The sequence below is a fragment of the Macaca mulatta genome, chromosome 10, assembly GCF_049350105.2.
Source record: "Macaca mulatta isolate MMU2019108-1 chromosome 10, T2T-MMU8v2.0, whole genome shotgun sequence".
Lineage (NCBI taxonomy): Eukaryota > Metazoa > Chordata > Mammalia > Primates > Cercopithecidae > Macaca > Macaca mulatta.
In genome coordinates this window covers 74,879,986-74,900,013 of record NC_133415.1, presented here as the reverse complement: position 1 = coordinate 74,900,013, position 20,028 = coordinate 74,879,986, and the positions used below count along the sequence as shown (strand labels likewise).

The following is a 20,028-nucleotide window of genomic DNA, read 5'->3' as shown; positions in this document are numbered from 1 at the left end:
TTACATTCTTGTGAACTTTATCCTATTGGTCATTTTAATTAGATTTGACTGGAAACGATTTATAGTAGTGGATGATTGACTTATATTAAACAAAACCATTTACTTTCTTATTTTGGCTTGAATATATAAAGCGAAAATAATGTATGTTAATAAGTGATTTTGAAAAGTCATATTTAGTATTTATTAGTGACTAGTAGGTTTCTGTGTCAATTGTTTATTGAAAGTAATACATGTAAAATAAAATCAGAGGTATCCTGTTTTTATTTGCATTTTTATATAGTTTTTTGTAGTCTAAAAGTCTTAGCTAAGAAAAATCGAGCTCATAAATATAGTTTATTGGCTTGGACAATAAAAAATCAATAGAAAGAGGTAGCAGCTTATAGTTCTGTTACCTTGTGTTACCTGCACAGCCCACCACAACCTTTTAACCTCATTTTCCCACTGGAAAAGCAGAAACAAGAGTGGAGTTTTATGTATTTCCTTCTTTGTTTATACATTTATTTTATAGAATTAAACAGAATGTTTGAAAATATGTCATTGGGATAGATGTGAAGTAAATACTTTAATTCTAGTTTTGAGCAATTTTCATTTATTTTTGTCCATTTTCCATTTTATTTTATCCATTTTGTTCTTTAAAAAGCAAATCATTGGAATTAAAATCTGTAAAATGTTTTATGTAGATAGAAATGAAGAAATATTTCAAGTCTAATTTAAATATTTCCATTTGTTTAATATTACAAATGAAACACAACATGATAAGATTATAGGCTGGTTTTAAAAATTCACATTTGCTATTTATTGTTACTAGTAGATAATTTTTCTTCTATTTTTTTCTTCACAGGAAAAGAAGGTTTCTCTCTGATACAGAATCCTGAAATGTGATCTCCCTTAAAAAGGTAGGTGTATGTGCTTTTTAATTTGTGACTTAAAAAAATTTTTATCTTGAATAAATTACAACCCAGATGATTTAATTGAGAAGCAGTTTTTTTATGCCACTAACACGTGCCATTGCGAATTGAATTAAAACCTCAGATTCATCTTTCTAAATTCAATATTTAAGTTTGCCAGTCTTTTAAAAGAATGACTATTTTGGGACGATAGTTGATGTGTACAGCAGTCAATGTATGTGATGTATAATAAGTGAATGCTTCTCAGCAGATCCATTTTTTATTGCAATAAATTTATTTCAGCTCCTCTTGATGAAATGTGTTCCTGTCTTTTTCAGTGGGTGACATCTTTCTAGGAAACCCAGAGAGTTTGGAAGTGTAAAATGGTCTGTGGCCAGTAAAAATTGTGATATCTTTCATTTTGTAGTGTGAGATTTCTTTTTCAGAGTGTGGATTGTGATTTGCTTGATACTTTGTCAGCTGTAATAAGGTTGGGGGCATTCTTGGGTATATGGTATCTTTTTGTAATCCATACAGAGCCTGCAAGAGGTTTCCACATTTCATGGAGTGAACTCATACTAGCCTAGGAGCCACTTTGGCTTTCTTTTTTTTTCTTTTCTGAGGCAGAGTCTCGCTTTGTCACCCAGTCTGGAATGCAGTGTTGTGATCTCGGCTCACTGCAACCTCTGCCTCTTGGGTTCAAGGGATTCTCCTGCCTTAGCCTCCTGAGTAGGTGGGACTATAGGTGCCTGCCACCACGCCCAGCTAATTTTTGTATTTCTAATAGAGATGGGATTTCGCCATGTTGGCCAGGCTAATCTCGAACTCCTGATCTCAAGTGATTTGCCTACCCTGGCCTCCCAAAGTGCTGGGATTACAGGCATGAGCCACAGTACTTGGCCTTTTTTTTTTTTTTGGTTTTTGTCTCATACTCTTTATTCTGAAATACAGACTGCCTCTCCTGTTCTGAAAGGTGTAGTTGGGGACTTGGTTCTGATGAGAGCCATGTGTTCAGGGGAATGCCTGTGGAGACTGGGAAACCGCTAAGCATGAGTGGTGGGTCCCATGGGGCTGTCACCCCAAGCCACAGGACTGCCTCAGAGATTTGGGGGGTGTTTTAAGGTCACAGTGGTCAAATCTGACCTCGTGCCATTATCCTTTCATGTTATCCTCCAGTTTGCTCTCAGACTGTAAGATTTCAGCTCTTAGATCATTTCTGGGCTGAGAAGTTAGTCTGTAGAAACAGTTTGTCCTGATTTCATTATAATAACAAATTTGTGATGCTGATGGTGTCTTTCCTCATTTTTCTGCAACCTCACAAGAGTGACCATTCACCTCCAGCTTTTAATTACCTATCCAGCTAGCTCCCGGCCATCTCTGCCCTGGGAATGGTTTGGTTCTCCTCTGACCGAGCTCACCAAGCAGTTGCTCACATGTTACTTATAAAACACCCACCTCTAGATAGCAAAAAGCGAAGATTATGGTCCATATTAGATCACTGGAAATCTAGTGTGGAGAACAAACATACATTGATTTCCAAATTGAAAATAGAGGAGTTGAAGCGGAGTTGTAATGTTTGGCCCATTTAAGATAAATTGAACCACTCGTGTACATTCGACATTTGGACATAAACCCTATAAGAGTGTGCTACCAGAGTGAACTTATAGAGACCAGAGAGATTGTTGAGAATTCGCTTCAAAATTAGAGTTCAAAAACCTGCTGTATGTGATTAATTGCAGTGAATTGACTGTATAATAGTTAAATAAATGTTTGCTCTTTTTTCTCAGATTATTTCTTCAAAAATTGGCTTCAAAGATGACACAGAGAAACATGAGTTAATCAAAGACAGAGAGCGAGGATAATTTTTGATAGAATGATGACTGCAAAAGAGCTGATAAGTGTGATATAAATGTTGAGTTGTGAAAATACACTTTTAGGAAATCCAAATTGTTAAACCTTGATCATCTTTGAATGATAATTGGACTTAACTACAGCATAAATCATCTGTATCATGTATCTGCACTAGCAGATATATATAGAAAAAATCTGACTTTCAACTACTAGGAAAGTTGCTTTTTCACATTTATCCAACATTAATCCAAAATCCCTCTTGGGAATAAAAACTCACATATTTGCAAGGTAGCCAGACAGTTAGGAGCCAGTCTTGAAAAGGCTTCTCAACTGTGTGGGTGACAGAGCCCAGGAGGCTGTTGAGTATTGTAGAAGTCCTGGAGTATGTGGCAATTAATTCCAAGGATGTCTCATGTATTAAATAAATAGTCTTTTATATATATATATATATATATATATATATATATATATATATATATATATATGTATGTATGTGTGTGTGTGTATATATATATATATATGACTATTTTAAAACTCTATTGCTCCTGCTATAAGGAAATGTATATGAATATGAAATGTTACTGAATTAAGGGGAGCTTTTTTATTATAATGTATTTTCTTAATCAACAGAAATTAAAGCTACTTTATACTACTACCATTTATACTACTTTTATAAATGGCTAACAATTCATTTTGGCACTAAACATGGGTTCTCATAATCAAAGAAATTGAAAATTGTTGCTCTAGAACCTGGGGAAGGTATCTGAATCAGGTTAAGATTGGATCCATGATTCGAGCAAGACAGGGCCAGAAGGTTTTTAAACAGTCAGAAGAAAGAAATACTCAGACGTTTATTTTATTAGATACTAGATTAGGTTACTGGGGCAATGGAGGAACTTTCTTCTAAAAACGTTTAAACAGTCCATTTTTGTTGTATGCTAGACTGGTTAGATGTATTCTTCAGTATGAAAGCTAGTAGCTACATGTGGTCATTTAAATTTAACCACATTTAGTTATTTTAATTAAGAAAATTAAAAATTGAGTTCATGATTTACACCAGTCACAATTTACATGCTCATTAGCTACATGTGGCTAGAGGGCAGCACATAGAACATTCTCATCATCACAGAAAGTTTTTTTTTTTTTTTTTTTTTTGGACAGTGCTGGGGACAATTGTCATCACTAGGACTGCTCTATGCCACTAGTAGTACCACCACCACAAAGCTATTCCTAGGGGCTTTGCCCTGGGGTCCTGGCATTGAATGGAGAAGACAAACCCTGGTTTGCCCTGTAAATCCTGGGAGATTTTTATGGACAGTAGTCCTTAGTGAATGCGTGGAAAAGAAAATTGTTTCCCCATAATCTTCCAGCTCCCCTCCCTTTTGTTATGGCCTATATCCCCTGACAAGCAGCAGGGGTCCATGTGTCAGTTTGAGTTAACATTTATTGTGTGTACAGTAGACATTTATCCCCATTTGGGCTACCTGACATCTGAATCCTTTTCCTGAATTTGGGAGCATTCCTTATTGTGTGAAGCTGAGTGGATAAAAGTGCTGTTTCTTTTAACTTCCCAAGCAGAAATGCCCACTTTTGTGTTTTTCTTGATGTCTGCCAGCAAGTAGGCACACTCATGGGACTTCAGGTTTGTCACATCTGGGACTGGGGCTCTGGAGAGGTGGCTTAGAGAGGCAGTGGTTTGGAATTCTGCCCATCGCTGGTGCACGCAGCACCACGGTGGCAGGTCCAGAGCCACCTGTGGTGACCAGCACCATCAGTGCAGTAGGTGAAACAGAGTCATTTACTGGGAACAAAAGCAATACTAATGGAAACAGCCTTCCCATGAGTGTAAGGAGCCAGACTAGTCTCCTCTGTTCTAATGGACATCCTCCTTACATGGAACAATAACAGAACAATTTAATTTTATTTGTTATTATTAATTCTTTTTTAGAGACAGGGTCTTGCTCTGTTGCCCAGGCTGAAGTGCAGTGGCATGACTGTAGCTCAGTGTAACCTCGAACCTCATAACAGGAAAATTAAAAAAAAAATCAAAAGAAACCACTTAGGTGTAACACAAGGAAGATATGCTGACTTGTTTAATGGAAAGGAATATACTTTAATGGAAGAATACATATATCAGAATATCAAACGTCCCACATGGGTTTAGTAATTGAGCGACTCAATTTTTTTGTTTTTGATAGAGAATTGTGTTTATAATTCTGTTTCTTATATGCATAATATAATCAAAACTGTTGTCTGTGAATAATCACTCTTTTTCTGATTCCTACTGGCTAGGCTGATATGCCTGTTTTATTGCTTTTCCAGAACAGATAGACTCACATATTGTTGCACGTTATGTTTTGAGTTCTTAAGCATATTGTCTCTTCCTCCTGTGCACTGATTCCCACTTCCGTGCACACAGCAGCTGTGTGACCATCTGCATCATCTCAGCAGTGCCACAGCTTCCTCCGTAGAATGCTACGGTGTGTCGCCCATTGAGGGATTCCTCATCCCAAGCGTGATTTTTATGTGGGTAGGCTGCCCACCTGTGAAGTGAAGTTTCTGGTGGCTCATTTCTTCATATTTCATGATAATTGGTCAGAGGCTTGCCTGGCAGTGGAACCATCACCCCAGGGACAGAGGTTGCCTGCTTTCCTCAATAGAAAAGAAGTATTGTGTGAAGCAGCCGCCTAACCAGAGAGACTGGTGAAGCAGCCTCCAGTTGTGTGTAGGTGAGCTACACAACTTGTTCTTACCAACACAATGTGAACAGTCAGTAGGGCAAATCTGGGACAAGGCTTTGAACCCCAGGCTCTATCGTGCTCTTTCCTGTGGTTGGATGCAGATGACTAGGAGGCCTGAGGGGATGGTGAGAGACGGGATTAAGTGAACCTGAGTCTAAATCATTGCATTATGGATGGCTCCTCACTATTCCTGTTCAGGAATCCATATGTTCCTGAACAGAAAATCTTTAATAGTCATATTTGCAGTCTTTCTCAGTAACAAACTCTATACAATGAAAGATAGAGTATAAATTATGTGAGCAAGAGAGAGAAATAAACTTCTATTATGTTAACTCTTTATATATTATCAGATTTGTTCATTGCAGAAGCTGACATTACCGTTGTATATCCTCATTCAGCCACATAAATCTCATCATTTCTTTTTATCAGGTATTAGCTGACATTTTTTCATTTTTCAGTTGCCCATTATGTGGAATCATCTTCTTGCATTGAGTAGTAGCATGGCTTATACATGAATGTGATTATGGCCTATATACATTTCCTACATATTGCCTAGTTTTGCTTACAGATTGGTCTAAGAGTTAGAGGAGAGCTTCGTGCCTCATTGTAAAAACAATTTGCCAGTTTTGTAAATCAGCATTTTTTTTTTTTTTTTGAGATGGAGTTTTGCTTTGTCGCCCAGGTTGGAGTGAAGTGGCACGATCTTGGCTCACTGCAACCTCTGCTCCATAGGTTCAAGTGATTCTCCTGCCTCAGCCTCCCATGTAGCTGGGATTATAGGTGCCTGCCACTATGCCCAGCTAATTTTTGTATTTTCAGTAGAGACAGGGTTTCACCATGTTTGCCAGGCTGGTCTCGAACTCCTGACCTCAGGTGATCTGCCCGCCTCAGCCTCCCCAATTGCTAGGATTACAGGCATGAGCCACTGCACCTGGCTGTAAATCAGCAATTTTGATTGAGTTTTTAATCCTTTTGGATCACTGCAAAGATTGTGGTAACTGAGAATTCAAGTTCAGTGACTAATTTTGCTTCATAAATGTATAAAAAATCATTGATGGCCTTATTAGAAAACATTTCCCAGGCTTAATAGTTTTATATAGGCAACAGAGGCATCCAATGAAGATGGAAAGAGGGAAACAATTATACAAAATCATCTTAGATTATGACAGAAGGAGAAAGCATTTGATACTCATTTAAAAGCAGCAAATATGGTGATTCGAGATATACATTTTGGTTTTGGTTTGACATGTAAATTATTGCTTGGCAGAGATGAAGAATTAGGGATTTAATGTTTTTGCTTTTTAGTTTACTGTGTATTAACTAATAACATTTTCTTCTTCTACAATATGGAAATAGCAACTGTATACCTGTAAGGTTATTAATGGAGGTTTTGTGCATACTGATATATTTAAAATGTTTTTAGTCCTTTAGGGGAAAAGTGCTTAATAAACATAAATAACTACTTATGTTAACAGTTTATTTCTGTTGACTTAATATACCTTCTTTTTCCTCTTAATAATGCCAGAGCGTATTTGGGGGGCTATAGCTTGGACAAAAATAAGACATTATTAATATCAGCACTTTGTAACCTGAGACAGATGATATAATCTCTCCTGCCGTATTCTCTGGGGTTTAAAGGTGCTATTCAGCAAGATTATTATGAACACCAAAAAAATTTGCGTAAAATAGCTGCATGGCTGTCACTTCCACATAAGCTATGAAGGCGATGATGATAATTAAGTCTAGGACTTGTAGGAACCACATATACTCACTCCTACTACCTTTGTTCTTCTTCATGTCTACTCTGCCATTGTACATATTAACACATTGGCATATACTCTGTGCTTAGTATGGAGTGCTTCTCAAACCTTTTGGTCTAAGACCCTTCTATACTCTTAAGAATTGTTCAGAGTTCTAAACAGCTTTTTAACATGCAGCTTATATTGTAGCTATTTGCTATATTAAAATGTAAAATGGGGACATTTAGAAATACTTATTTTGGGTAACAATAATAAACCCATTACATGTTAATGTAAGTAAGAATTTTTTTAAATGAAGAAATACTGTATTTTTCCAAACAATATATGTTCGGTAAGAAGAGTGGCACCATTTAATATTTTTGCAAATCTCTTAAAGTCTTGCTTAATAAAAGATATGCGAATTCTCTTATTTGCTTCTGTAGTTTATTGAGATACTGAACATGATAAAGGCTCTGGAAAACTCTTCCAGAGAGTGAGAGTAATAAAAGGAAAATAATTTATTAGTATCATTATGGAAATAATTTTGATCTTTTGGAACCCCGAACTTGTCTTGAGCACACAGTTTGAGAGTGATTGGTCTACGTTAAATCCCCAAAGCCTATCTTTAGAGTATTTCCAGTTTTGTCACATTTACTACTTTGTACCAGAAAATCCCTTTCCCATCCAAAATATTAGTAAATAACTACTTCTATCTAGTTAATTCTTATTCAGAGAAATAACTAAGAGGGCTAAATTATAATTTTAATTTTAGGCTGCAATTTTCCCATTTATTAATTGCACCTTCAGAATATTCTGGCATCTTAACCCATTTCCCCCATTCTCACAGCTGCTTTTAAGTCATTTGTCTCATTGATATGCACTATTATGAGAGCCTCTAAATTGGTCTCTGTCCCAGTTGCTATTGCTGTGCAACAAACCACCCCAAAACTAAGTGCTTAAAACAGTAACAATCACAAATCTGCAGTTAGGGCAGGGTTTAGCGGAGAAAGCTCATCTCTGCCCCTTATGGCATCAGCTGGGGATATTTTGACTGCATGCCAGAGGATCCACTTGTGAGATGATTCACCTACATGCCTGGCAAGTTGATTCCAGCAGTTGGCTGGGAGCTAAGAACTAGGGGCTTCCGTCATCACCTTGTGGCCTCTCAATGGACTGCTTGGTCTTCCTCATAGCATGGTGGCTGAGTTTCAAGAGTCAGTGTTCCAAGAGATAGGAGTAAAAGTTGTCATTTTCTTAAGGTCTGGACATGGGAACTGGTCTAGTGTCACTTCTGCTGGATTATTAGTCAAGCAGCCACAAAGCCTAACTTTAAGGAGTGGGAATACTGACTCCTACCTCTCAATTGGAGAAGTGTCAAAGAATTTGGGCGCCATGTTTTAAAATTACCATACTCTCCCTGCTTCAGTCCTTCTCACCCCCAAATTGCCCAGTATTTGCATCTTGTCCTCAGATTCAGTTTCCCAGAACATAGTTCTGTTTGTCCTGTAGCTCCCCATTTTCTACCTAAGAACAAAATTAATCTTGCATTCAGAACAATCCATTTATTAGTTTACCCTATTCCTTCTTTAGTATACCCTGTGCTTTAGCCCAAATTTATCTGGGTTTTTCTTCTTTTGCCTTTGATTGTACTTTTTTTCTCTCTTCCTAGAATATTATCCCTTTAATCTCTTCACATCCTAACATTCTGTCCTCAGAATAAATGCCACCACTCACATGAAGACTTCCTTAAGCTCTCCATCCTTTTGTAGTACATCCTTCTATTATCTCTCATCATATAGTTTAACTATACCATTTTAAAGACCTCCCAATTTCTGTCTTGTACAATAATATACATATATTTTATATACTCTACTAGATTTTATGTTCCTTGGAGGGGATCCATATTTTTAAATATAATATTAATCTTTAGTTGCTCTGATATCTTGAGATATATGTAACAAGTGCTTGATTTTTAAAAAAATGAGTGAATGAAGATATAAATGAAATTAACAGAGTATATTTAGACTCACCTAAAAAGCTGTTAGAAGTACTATGATTATTGATTAAAATTGCTGGTTAGCCACAAGCTAAAGAAAAATTGATGATTTAATTACCAAGCATAAATATTAGACAATATTTTTAAAAAGAGATCATACCTAAAATAACAGTACAACCATACAAAAGTTGGGAATGACTTTCCTAGAAATGTAGAGTAGGAACTAAGTAAGGAAAGCTACAAAACTGAATTGTAGGACATAAAATGAGTTTCATATTAGTGGAGAGAGATTCTTCGTTCTTGGAAAGCCGGATTCAGTATAGTAATACAAAATATCAGATTTGTTCAATTGAAGTGTACACTCAGTACAATTTCTGTAAAAATAGGGAACTTGACAAAATAATTCCAAACTGCATCTGGAAGAATGAACCTATTAATACTCTCAGAATTACAAGAAATATTTATAAGGGGCACTTGCCATCTTAGATATTAAAGAATATTTTAAGTCAATGATGATTGGACAATGGTATTGATACAGGGATACATCAATGAGTAAAATATTAAAGAAGCTTGTTTTATATACCCATGTATGATAATTTAGTATATGATAAGGTTGGTGTTTCAGATTGGTAGGAAAAAGATTAATTACTCAATAAAAAGTATTACAAACAGGCTCTCTACCACACTGCTAATGTAGAAATAATTCTAGGGATCAAATTATATATATAACAAGATAAGCTATAAATGTATGATAAAAATCTATGGACAATATTTTTACAATTTATGTGTATGTGGGGAAGGCATCTCTAAGTAGGAACCATGAAGGAAAGAATTTTAAAATGTGACTACATATACATATGTTTTACATCTTTATTTTTCAACATGTTGGCGACCATCTCAACTTGTTTGAAGGACAGACCATATACTGGAAAGATATTTACAAACAATATGATCAACAAAGGCTGATATTCCTAAAGTACAAAGAGCTTTTAAAATAAATTCTGACAATCTTATCAGCAAAGTGAACATTTAAGAAAGTCATGGAGTAAATAGGCAATTCATAAAACAATGAATATGGGGCCATCAAACATATAAAAAGATGGTCCAATCTGTCAGCAGTCAAAAGTGCAATTTAAACCAACGGTATATTATTAGGTTGGTACAAAAGTAATTGTGTTTTTTTGCATCAAAAGTAATGGCAAAAACTGCAATTACTTTTGCACCATCCTATATTTCTCAGTAACTAAAATGACAAACAAAAATAAGCAAAAAGTTCATAGTTGATGATGCTGTGGGCAAACAGTGTAGTTATTTTTTCAGACTGCACTGAAGGGCCATATTTTCCCAGTCTGTTTTTGACAGATATGCTTGTAATGTACAGTAAAAATAAGTAGCCAGAAAACAAAAATCACAGGTATTCAGAATAAAACATCAAATATCACACACACACACACACACACACACACACACACAGAGGATGTTCATCAGACATAAAATTAACTCTCTCAAATTGCGTTGAATGTTTCTAAATGTTTACTCTCAATTTCTGGGCCTATTTAAGTGGACCAGTCAGGAACATTTTGCGGTCTAGCACCATTCTATGGACGACTCCTTTAATGTGCCAATGGGAACATAAACTGGGTCAGACTTTGTGAAGGGAAGATTGGTAGTATGTATAAGATTTTAAATGTGCAAACCCTTCTATTTCTAGGAATTTGTTGTAAGGCAAATTGGATAGTTGTGTAAGATTATTTATCCTAGCGTCTTTGGTGATAGAGAAAAAGATGAAATCTAAATATCCTCCAGTAGGGTAAATGGTTAAATAGTTATGGTAGAGTCAGACTGTGGAATACTATGTGGTCATTAAATAATTAAGCAAATGTATATTCATTTTTTATTATAGAAAATTTCAAATGTACACAAAAGTAGGATGAATGCCTAAACCATCTCCATATGACCATCACCCAGCTTCAACTGTTACCAAGTTATGGCCGATCTTGTCCCTGCCCCTTCGAGTAGTTGTGCGTTTATGTGGGAAGATTATCATGACCTTTTGTAAAGAAAAACCAGGTTATAGTACAGCATTTATTTACTTGTTCAACAATTATAGATTATACTCTCACCTCTGGTGTGGTACTGTTCTAGGTGCTGGGGCTTCAGAAGTGCTTTAAAAACATAAAAAACTCAGCTTGCAGCTTAGATTCTAGTGGTGAAGAAGTAACAACCAACAGTCAAAATTTTAGCATATAGTTACTGATAATCATTACAGAGAAAAGGGGGAATAGGGAGCATAGGATGTGTTGTCATTTTAGAAAAGATGAATAGGGAAGCCCCCCTTCCCCCGTCCCCACCTGAGATGGTGGTGTTTGAGTCAAGGCCCTAAGTTGCTAAGGAAGGACTACATGTCATCTGGGGGGGCGATCTCCTCAGGCTGTTGGGGGTGGGAGGTAGCAAATGCAAATGTCGTAAGGCAGAGGTGAGCCTGCTCTTTCTGAAGAAGAGCAAGGAGGCCCCAGCTTGAACACGGGGAGAGTGCTGGGAGATTGGGCAGGAGGGTGGTGTAGGGAGGAGGGTCTTACAGGCCTCTGTGCAGACTTCGACTCCTGCTCTAAATGGAATAGGGAGCCTGTGGAGAATTGGGACCCGAAAACAATGGGATGTTACTTTTGAGAAGGCTCACGTTGGATGCTGAGTTCAGAATACACTGTGAGGGAGCACATCCAGAAGAAGGAGAATCAGGAGGTTATGTTCCTGTGTAATCAGGGGAGATTGGGGGATATTGATTTGAACAAGGTTTGGAGGGATGGAGATGGTTTGAAGAGGTCAGGCTCTCAATCTCTTTTGAAGATGGAATCAGTAGGATTTGATCATGGATTCCATGTAAGGTATGAGGAAGGAAGAGGTAGTAAAGGGGATTCCAGGGTTTTCTGCCTGGGAAATTGAAAAGATGGAAGTGCTATTTGCTAGAATGAAGAAGACTGCATTATGAGAGGTTTGAATGGAGAAGATCAGGAGTTGGTTTTGGGTATGTAAAATTGTGATTCCCATTAGGTGTCCAAAATGAAGATAGAACCAGGAGTTAGTTGGATATTAAGAGTCTGGAATTCAGATGGGACTAGGCTGAAGATGTGTAAATGTGGGAGTTGTGAGTCTGGATGAAGTCACTAGAAAAGTGAATGTGGACAAGAAGCAAAGACAAGACTCAGAGGACTGAGTCTAAGGACATTTAGAGGGCGGGAGATAGGGAAGAATCAGTGTTAGAGATCAGGGATAAGAGTGAGCTAATGAAGTAGGAGGAAAACCAAGGGCATATGGTGTCTTAGAAGCCACCTGCTGAGTGTTTCAAGGAGGGAGGATTAATCAGAGGGGCTGTCAAAGAAAATGAGGACTGAGATTTGACTGAACAGGAGGCTGGTGCAAAAGTTGGATCAACATAACATGTCAGCTTGAATTCCTTGCTGAGGTATGAATTATGAAGCATGGAAATGATGATGATGATAATACTATTATTAAGAATTCAAAAGGAACAAATTCTTCTTCTTTTTTTTTAAGAATGCCAAATATATTCCCTACCATTAAAATTGGATATAGCAGCCAAAAAAGAAAGAAAAATGAATTAAAATTACTGAAAGACAATTTTACATGTTGTGTCAGATAGTTTAATTTAAATATAAGCTGGTTAATCCAGATGCAGCTGCCCAAACTTGGAATAACATGGGGGAAAAGCCTAGTGAGAAAGCAAAGTTGCAGGAGAGAGATATAGAGAGATGAGAGAGAGAGGGAGAGAGAAAATGAGAGAGAGAGAGAGAGAGAGAGAGAGAAGAAAGGGGTGGTTGAAGTAGTTGCATAGGAAAAACCAGGTGCCTGCTAAACTTATTGAGTCCCAGAAATGTAAGGTGCCCCCCACCAAAAAAAAAAAAAAAAAAAAAAAGTGTTAGCTGCTCTTATCACTAACTTTAGCCTGAACAGACTTGAAAATGTATACATTTTTCATAGATGGTTTCCCTGATACTTAAATAATATACCACGATCTTCAGAGCAGAGTTGTGAATTTGTGTCCCTGGTTCTAAAGTATTGAACGTTTATAAAATGGTGTGGCTATAAGAGTACCAGAGTTGTGCTGGAGTTTCAGTTTCTTTAGGCAGTTGATTTGATTAAAACAAAACAAAACAAAAACAAATAACCAACTCACACTTCTGGTCCTTTCTCTGGAAATTATGAATTAAAATATCAATAAAATGTTAAAATAGAATTTTAGCAGTCTCCCTATTTGGGAAGGAGAATCTCACAATTTTCACTGGTAGGCAATTCATGTGGGGTTGTAATACACAAGTGTGGGAAATAAATAAAATGATTGCTTTTTTTTTGTAATGGTCTAAAATGATACCTTCTTGATTTAATGAACCTTTCCCCCACTCCCTGCCACCACCCCTCTGCAACTTACACACAATACACGTATTCTGGTGCTTATCAAATTATAAAAGCTGGGCTCATGAAATAACAGGAGGATTTTTGTTTTCTGGTATCAGTCAAAAACTGTTTGGAAAACAGGCAGAACAAGTTAAAGTGCAAGCCTAATATAGTGAAGGGAAAGATTTGTGTGCCAGCCACAGATGGACTAAGTTCGTTCTCACATAAATATTATCCCTTTGTTCTTGCCAGGGCTGAACTGCAGTCATCGTCTTAATTAACTCAGGGAGTTTTCAGTTATAGCTTCAAAATCTCAGTCTTCTGGAAATTGTCATCTGTCTTTATGTTGTCCCTAAGTAGCTGTGTGACCTTGACGGGGGTATTTAACCAATTCAGGCCTCAGTATTGGGAGTGAAGGGTGTGGAAGGACAGCTTAGCTTTCTTCTAGCCCTGATGTTCTGCGAATCTGTTATTCAAGTTTATGGACAAGTTTCCACAGAGAAAGTTAGCAGGGTTTTTAAAAATTATTATTATTAAGCAATGGGTATTTTACTAAACAGCACTCAACTATTTTTTGCAATGTGTTAATCTGTAGAACATTTTGAAACTCAACATAGAAAATGAATGCACAGGTCAAGGCTAACATAGCCTTTCAACCATATTGTCTGGAATTGTTTTTTTTTTTTTTAACATATAATAAAAGCTACAGTTGAAGAAGAAATGCCAAAATGTATTTTTGATGGAAAAGAACAACTTATACTGATTAGCATTTATTTCAATAAAATTTGAATCTTTAAAACATAGGATTTAAACATCTTTCAATGGACATATCCATTATTGTCTCAGATTCATAGGAGTGTCTTATAAGCTATGATTTCTCCTTTATTTACACTGTCTTTTGTGGGGGAAATAAAGAGACTAAACAGTGTTTAGATTATCTCTACACATTTTACATTTCTCCCAAAGGCTGCTGTGTAATGGTTGGCATCTGAGAGAATAGACAGGAAATTAGTGAGCCTGAGGTTCTCCTTCATCTTTTGCCAGGGCTGGACTCCTTGCTTCATTTATTTTCATAGGACACCAGAAATCTGAGAACAGTATTTAAGCTGACTATGTTTCTTTTATAGCTGGCCTTTTATAGATGGTCTACATGTGGCAATGTACAGATTGCCAGATCTTTCTGCTTTTCTCCAACTTAGTGTGTTGGCATTTGAAGTACTGAATGTCCTGTTCACCAATGAATAGTCTGGAGACAGTTGAGCAGTGTAGCCATTTCGGCACTGTAAAATACTGTATGTTTTTTTCATAATCACGAAGGTAATATGTTTGTTGTAGAAAATTTGGAAAATTAATATAATCCAAAATACTACAGCCCACAGATCACCACTTTTGATATTGTACTGTTGTTCTCTTTGGTCTTTCATCAGTTTCTTTGACTACTTGTATTAATTATGCAGGTATTCAATTTATTATTCAAACTGTTTCCAAGGTGAGCTGCTAAGAACGTTAATAGGTGTTCTGGGTCACTGGGGGCATTGGGAAGCTGTCCATGTCATATATGTTAGGGAAAATGCCAGATTGAATGATGTTAGACTTCGCTTTGTCACAGACACCCTCCTCAGGGATGAACTTCCTCAAAGGGCTCCATGACTCTCCTCTACTTGGGAAGGTACATTGGGCAAAGCCTGGAAGTTATTGGACATAGAACTGGCTTTGGCTCTGTACCCACTAATGTTGTAATGGGGTGTTCTTCAGACGGCAGTGTGGATCTCATTTGGTTTTTGTTTGTTTTATGAAATTGAGATCTCATGCTTTTGTAACCTCCTTTTCCTGCTTAATGTATTATGAACGTTTTCTACTTTAAATCTGTTTTTCAAAGAGTTGCTTTCTCTCATTGTTATTTTTGAAAATATTCCATTTATAAAAGTCCCATTTATGAAGCTGGGGCCTAGCCCAGGTGACAGATCGTTTCAGCCTGTGGGGATACTCTTGAAAGGTTCTGTCTGGGTTATGAAATGTTTATACTCATTTGAAATGTTTCCGTCTTCCACCCACCCATTCTGACAAACCTTTAATTTTGGACAACTGCTGTTGAAGCTGTGGATTCACAGTTCCCAAAGCCACTGCTAATTTGTTTGCTTTGGAAAGACCTGACAAAAACTGACTTCTTTTAATGCAAATGGATAATTTTCTCCCATTGATGGGCAGTTCATTTAAGAATATTGTATTTATTGTATTATAAAAATAACCTCTTTGAGAAGAATGGCCTGCTCCAAGTAACTCTCATAAAACATAGGGATTTTCTTCCATACAGAAGAAATTACTTTGATTTAAAATGGGATATTGCCTTCTCAAAGTATTTTTTCCACTATGAAGTAGATAGAAATATATATTTAATGTGTCTTAAAGTCCACTAGTGGGAAGTATTACTATCACCTTTCTTCAAGGCTCATTACCTAAAATATTTTTCTAAACTTAAAGGCAAAGACAAATATGCCTTACATTTAGACCAAATTTAAAAATGGATCTTTATTTTGGAAGTCCCTTTACCTATGCTTTACTTTCATTATCACAAAAATATCTTTAACGCTTAGCATTTCACAACAGCTGTGACCAATTTTTATTATGTAGTTGGAAGTGTTAAGAATCTGAAGAGAAGGCCTTTTACAGTGATTATCTTTGTGAACAGTGTTTAGATAAGTTTTGGAGACCTGTTGAAACAAATACCCTACTCTTTTTTTTTTTTTTTTTTTTTTTTTGAGATGGAGTCTTGCTCTGTTGCCCAGGCTGGAGTACAGTTGGACGATCTCAGCTCACTGCAAACTCTGCCTCCTGGGTTCAAGTGGTTCTCCTGCCTCAACCTACCAAGTAGCTGGGATTACAGGCGTGTGCCACCATGCCTGACTACTTTTTGTATTTTTGTAGAAATGGGGTTTCACCATGTTGGCCAGGCAGGTCTCAAACTCCTGACCTCAAGTGATCTGCCTGCCTCGACCTCCCAAAGTGCTGGGATTACAGGTATGAGCCACTGTGCCTGGCCCAAATACCCTACTCTTTATTGGTTGTCTCACACTGATTGATAATGGTCAGTTCCTCGGGCATACCATATGTCTTTAAAATATTATAAAACACTTTGTAAAGTCTTTTGTTTTATAAACAACTTATCTGGGCTAGGCCTGGGCCCTATTCATAGACTGTCCCTTTATGCAATTCCTGGGCAAGTGCATGGCTTTGAAAGACTGGAGCTGAAAAGCATAATGTGTATTTTGACCTGGGGATTCCTTATAGAGGGTATATAGTTTTCCCCAAGGAAAACTGATTTTGCATGCAAAAGCTCTCTCTATAATTATAACAATTTCCTCTTGCCCTTTTTTTTTTTTAAATTCAGCTTCTCAAATTGCTAAGTATAAAATTTTACCCTTTGCACAAAGGCAGGCCTTGCTGAAGGAACTGACTGCTGAAAAATCTCATGCCAAGTCCCTAAAGCAGCTAAAGGGAGACACTATAAGCTTTGAAATGCAGCAGGCTAGGAGGTGGAGGAATGGCGGCCCTGTGAGCCTTGACATCAATTTATGTGAGTGTGTGTGCAGGATGCCATCCCACAGCTTATACTTAGAAGAAAATGGGACTCTTTAAAGGAAAAGTAAAGTCTGTTAATTGAGTTTTTCTTTTACTGAGGGTTGTGCTTACGTGGTTTAAATTGTAATAAAAATTAAAATGCTTGAAATGTTTTAGAGTTAGAGCCCTTTGCTGCTTTAGCTCATGGGCACCTCCCAGAATGCTTCCTCAGATAGCAGCACAAAACACTGGCAGTTCTCCAAGAGAATATTCTTTGAGAACCTCACTGCGATTGGGAAAGGGAACTTCACATTCTGATTGTGCAGAAGTGCACGCAGGATGTGTAGTCTACATTCTAAGGTTGCTTGTTGTCTTCCATGGATAGTGTTATTTTATTATATCTTTCAGATATGTTACAGGTGGGAACATCCAAATAACTGCTTTTATCTTGGTCAGGAAATACAGGGAATTGGTGTACTGGGGAAGATCACATATTACGAGAGACACTTTAATTGCCTTTGTGGAGTATTACTTTTCTAATAACCAAACTTGTTAAAATGCTAAATTTTATTTGTGTTTTAATAACCCAAATTGCTAAATTGCTAAATAATCTAATATACTAAATTGCTAAAATAATGCCAAACATAATTAAACTTTCATTTGGTTCTGAACAATTTTCAGTGTCCCCAAGTCATTATCAATATTGCATTAATGTAGAAATCTAGTCATTTGGTGTCCCTGTTAATAGAATGCCAGACAAATTGAGTCAGACATACATACCTAGTGTTGTGTTGCATGCAGCAGGGTAGCAAGGGAGCACCTAATCAGACTCACAGTGTGATTTTTGCTCAAGTTGTGATGTCTGACTGGACGCAGTGGCTCATGCCTTTAATCCCAGCACTTTGGGAGGCCAAGGTGGGCGAATCACTTGAGGTCAGAAGTTCGAGACCAGCCTGACCAACATGGTGAAACCCTGTCTCTACTAAAAATACAAACATTAGCTGGGTGTGGTGGCGCACTCCTGTAATGCCAGCTGCTGGGGAGGCTGATGCAGGAGAATTGCTTGAACCCGGAAGGCGGAGGTTGCAGTTAGCCGAGATCATGCCATTGCACTCCAGCCTGGGAAACAGAGACTTTGTCTCAAAAACCTAGAGGGACTTACTCCTGTTGGAGGCACACATTTCTAACAAGATAATTTGGGATTGACATAGGACTGTGCTTAATAAGGTGTTCAGAGGGGTGGTGCTGATGCTAGGAACAGAGAAGACAAAATGAGATGGTAGCAATGTTGAGTTTTAAGCTGGGCAGTGACCTGATTTGTTTATCATTGGGAGGAGAAGTCAGAAAAAAAAAAAAAAAAGAAACAGCCTAGGTAGAGGATTAGAGATGAGTGTGAATATTGAGTGTGTCAGGGAGGGTAATGATAGTCTGAGCTCACTGCATTAAGAGGAAGTGTTAAACACTAATGTTGAAGCTTATTCCAAACACTTAGCTTTTCCCCTTTTTCCTTCTACTTACTACTCAGCAAGGTGATGAGTGATGGCTCAAATGTGGGATTTATCAGGGGAGGAAGATTATCAAGTTTTGTTCTGTTTGTGCATCCAGGGGAGAAGCTGCTTAGAGCAGTGGCCAGTTGTTGTCAACACTCTTCCCCCAACTTCAAATTAAAGGCAGCTTTCTGGAACCATATTATGGCACCTGGGGAGAATTAACATGGCTTCCTAAGATGTCAGAGTAATGACATTTCTTCCTGTCAAAGCACGCTGCTGTAAAAGAACACGCTTCCTGATGATGGCCTTGACCAACCTCACATTTAAGGGCCTGTGCACAGTTTTGTTGCCTGGAGGAGGTGATCTGTGACACCAGCCTTTGGTTGCTGTGTTTGGCCATGAATCCACCCTGATGACTATGAACTTTACAGGGTAATTGGCCAGGATATGCCTTCCCTTACTGTCATACTTGCTGAGGTATTAGTTCTGCAAATAGTATCCTTCGTGGATCTTTGTGTTTGTTTGAGTAGGTGAAGGACTTTATTTTATATTCTTTTTCTCTAGTTACTAACTTATTTTAATAAGTAAACCTTATTCTAATGGTTAGTTTCTATGCCGAGAACAGTGGGTCTCTAGACTACTTAAAAGTTTCCATAAATCTTTATTCATTATATAAATCCTGAATAAATTGAAATGAGAACAGTGCTGTTGGTCCTCATAGAAACTGAAGTGAAATGTGTATACATTTTTAAATTTATGTAAATGAGGTGCTTCTAGGTATAATACATATATAACTCTCCCCATATATTATTTAATAATAAAAATGCCTCCACACTATAGTGCTTTGTGAATAGATTTTTAAAACTTCTTACAGTATAATTGAAATGTAAATTTAGTGTAATTAATGTGAATTTATTCAGTTAATTTCGATTATTGATGGGCTTGATTCTTCTTAATCCTAATGAATACTTGTAGGCCACACGTAGTTGTTTAGCATTAGCAAAGTTTATCTTAAATTATTTCATATATATTTTAAGTATGATTTTAGGCTCTAAATTTGACCTTTTTCAAATTTGTAATATGCTTTTTCAAACATTAAATACCATTTTAAAGTAATGTAACAGGAATTTGGGAAACAGAAAAAACTAAATCTTTTATAATCTTGGTACTTTACCGTAAGAGCCAATATCATTTTTTGTACATTTTGAATCCTCTATATGTACCACTCATATTTATAGCTCAAAATGTGAATATATATTGTGAATGTAAATATATATATATGTGAATGTGAATAATGTGAATATATATAAATGTGAATATATATACAATTTTATATTATTATTCACTTATAAAATT

General features: G+C 36.9%; 1 protein-coding gene across 31 annotated transcripts in view; it reads left to right on the top strand.

Moving 5' to 3' along the window:
* Positions 1 to 20,028, top strand: part of PLCB4 (phospholipase C beta 4) — a 437,093-nt gene that overhangs the window by 26,517 nt on the left and 390,548 nt on the right. For all 31 annotated transcript variants that reach the window (XM_077951242.1, XM_077951243.1, XM_077951241.1 and 28 more), the window contains one exon: positions 842 to 896. The gene's annotated coding sequence lies outside the window, so the exon portion shown is untranslated. The remainder of the gene's footprint in view (positions 1 to 841; positions 897 to 20,028) is intronic.